Source organism: Theobroma umbraticum, unplaced genomic scaffold (genome assembly GCF_002168275.2).
Source record: "Theobroma umbraticum cultivar Fairchild unplaced genomic scaffold, ASM216827v3 scaffold_81.0, whole genome shotgun sequence".
NCBI lineage: Eukaryota > Viridiplantae > Streptophyta > Magnoliopsida > Malvales > Malvaceae > Theobroma > Theobroma umbraticum.
In genome coordinates this window covers 5,191,350-5,195,143 of record NW_018397268.1, presented here as the reverse complement: position 1 = coordinate 5,195,143, position 3,794 = coordinate 5,191,350, and positions in this window count along the sequence as shown.

The following is a 3,794-nucleotide window of genomic DNA, read 5'->3' as shown; positions in this document are numbered from 1 at the left end:
AATAAATCATCATATGATTCATGCATGATATGGAAGCTTCCTTTTGGCTTTCCCCTTTAATGGATTCAAGATAATCCTTACAATTGCACCTCCAATGTCCACGTTTGCCATAAAAATGGCATTTCTCATTGTCTTTGTCCTTCTTTACTCCTCCAGTAGGCTTCATATGTTTCTAAGTTGATACATTTTCACCCTTCTCTTTCATAGAAAATTTTCTTTTCTTATTTTTATTTTTCTTAAAAGAGACAAGATGAACTAAAGGCTTCTCCTTCTCAATGGTGTTCTCAGACTGTGTGAGCATATTCAATAAGCCCAAAAGGGTTACCTCAATCTTGTTCATGTTGAAGTTCAACACAAATAGTGAATAGCCCTCTAGTAGCGAAGAAGTACAAGGTTTAAGCTCAAATCATGATCCATAACCCAACCGAACTTCTCAAGTCAAGTGATATATCCTATCATCTTAAGCACATGAGGCTTTACTGGGCTTCCCTCAAGCATCTTACATCAGAACAATACCCTTGAAATGTCTAATCTCTTTGTGCAACTTTCTTTATCGAACATTTCTCTGAGGTTGAGGATAATATCCAAGGCATTCATAGCTTTATGTTGCTTTTGAAGATCTAGAGCCTTACTAGCCAACATCACACATGTGGCTTGATATGATTATCCATATAAAATCTATAGGCCTCTTTTTCCACATTTGTAGCATCATCGTTAGGTTCTTCGAGAACAGGACCATCTAGGACATAAGCCTTTTTTTCTTGTTTCAAGACAATCTTGATATTGTGAAATCAGTCAATGAAATTTGGGCCTATCAACTTGTTTGCATCAAGTATGCTTCTAACTGACAAACTATTCGCCATGATAGATTTATATCTTATATAAACCAGCATATATGATTATTAGTCATTAACAAAAATTATATAATCATAAACACAAGGTTTTAGAATCTTATATGATTATTCACCATATTTTATCAACATAATATCCCTCCTCTACTATTTCAAGAAATTTTTATCTTATACAACCCCTAGATCAGTTAGGTGACAACTTTATGTCTAAATGCATCATATAAATTTTGCCTAGCTATGCCTTTAATATTATGCGGTCACGTGAGGTACATCCAAATAACATGGTACTAGTTGAGTAGGATCCACCAATAACTCAAATGTATTCATGTAAAAATTTGGACTTGAGTGACTCAACAAGCCTCCAATTTAAAAAGCAGCCTAGTTATCTTATTATATGGTGGAAGGTAACTTTTTGACATAATATTTTAATGAGAGATTTTATTTATTAATTCATTCATCATGGTCTCATTGATTTGGAATTGTTGACACACATAGCATTTATCACATTTCACATATATCATATATATACACTGAAAAATAAATCTATCTCATGCCAACTACTAGAATAATTATGGACTTTACTAATTCTAGTTTCCTCGAGCCATTAAGGAAATTAGTTGGTCAAATTCCTAAAGGATTGACATAAACATCGTCTTCAAGCTTTGCTTGTGATCTCCTTGAATCTCCATGGTGCCTTTGGATCTCCATCTTTAAGTTACAAAAAATTTTCTATCTAACCCTAGTTTTACACTTTGATGTAACTGATTACATTTCATAATCAAGAAACCTTGAGTTACATTCGAGGGGAGTTAGGTGAGAAAAGAATTTTACAACCTAGAGAAAATATAGATAAGGCAGGTGCATAGATCCTATTTTAAAATAAATGCCATGAGAAATAAATTTAACCATCCATGACTTAATCTTCTAAGGTTTAAGTCCATAATCATCCTCATGCTTTATAATCACAATCAAAAGCATAGAAATAAATGCTACATCAATATCACTTGGTGATCTTGTGTGTTATTTGGGAAAAGCATCAATTAATTCACTTAAAGTGCTAGACTCAAATTATTTGGTATTGTTTTATTTCAATATAGTGTTTAAGAAATTCTCATTTTCAAAACACTTAAAGTAAAAATTTTACTCCTTATTTCTTATTAGAAATTCGTTGAAATAAAATTTTCCTTTTTAAGACTTTCCATTTTAATTCTTTCCATAATTAAAACTCCTTGTAATCTTGGAAACCTCCTTATTTTAGGTAAACTTTTTAAAATATGTCTAAGACAATATTTTAATTCTAACATTTAAAACATGGATTAGTTTCCTAAATTGTATGTTGTACAAGTTACCTAAATGGCAACTTAACAAATATTAAAAACTTCTAGTCAAACTCAAATTTTAAGGAAAGTTAAATGCTATCACATAACTTTAGGAATTTCTTCTAAAATAGAACACTATTTCCTATGAATTTCTCAAATTAAAATATTATCCTTAATTTTAGGAATTTTTTTTAAAGTAGGAAGCAATTTCCTATCCTTTATGAATCACCCAAAATTAAACTTCTATCCTTAATTTTAGGAATTACTTTTAAAGGAGGAAATCATTTTTTATTTTTTTATGAATCACCCAAAATTAAAATATATAGTATTTAAGTGCTCTGAAAACTCCATAAATTATGAGTCAAACTCATGAAAAAGCTACTGAAAATTTCAATAAGTGTGTTAAACAATTAAACACAAAATTCATGAAGAACTAAGCCACCAAAACTGATCATTACTGCCTAAAATTTTCTACATTAAATCTTTGTTGTTTTGGACCTCGAAAACATGATTTTTATGAACCTATTTCATACTAATTCAAGTTTGGCTAAAACATGCAATAATTTAATTTGATAAAACTAATTTTAACAATTAAAAACTGCTCATAACACTTACCCAATGTTAGTAAAAAAATAATCGACATATTAGTCTTCAAAACTTCTTAAAACTATTCGGTTTTAACTTTGCTTTGCAAGCCTTTTAATCCATTCATTAATTTTTCAACTAAACATGATTTTAAACCTTTTAAAACATGTTTTAATGAATTCATTACATGCTGTCCAAATTTGAATTAAAATAGAAAACTAGATTTTAAAGAAAGCCTTCAAAATTGATATATACCATATCAATACACAAATCAATTCTATTAATTATCACTAAGAATTAAGCATGCAAATTACATGAAAAACATCAAACAAAAGCTCTGATACCATTGTTGGGATTCGACCTCATGCTCAAACATGAAAATAATCAAGAAATTAAAAATATAACACATCGGAATAATAAGTTAGCATTTAATAAGAGAAACAGTCAATCCGACAAGATTAATGTTTGTGTTTTTCATGTGATTTTTTTAATTTAATTATCAACATTTATAAGTTTAAGAGTTACATACCTTACTCTAGATATCATAATTAAGAGCCAATTAAATCAAAATCTTTGCTTCTTCGCTTTAGAATTTGTCAAATCTTTAGCCACCCAAGTGTTTGGCCTCTAACAGTAATTCACACAGTGACCGAATAAGACCTTTTTAAATGTAGGATTTTTTCTTTTACTTTAGCTAGCAAGCTTTGTTTCTAAAACAAAAAGACCAAAAGTTCTTGCCAAATTTTATTTTTGTAGACAAAGAAAACTATTTTTTTCTTATTTTATGAAACGGTAGAAAAGTGGCTAGAGGCTTAGAGTTTTAGTTTACTAACATAATATATTTGTATAGCCAAACTAAGTTGTAACCCTAAATACAACAGTTGTATTTTAATTTAATCAAGTCTCAATGAACTTAATCAATTTCTCACTTTAATTTGGTTTATTGTAATTACATCCAACTTAATTGATTATGCTTATTTAATCACAATAATGTCACTTAATGTGTGTGACCCATTAGGCTTCTAATATGTTGGCAATA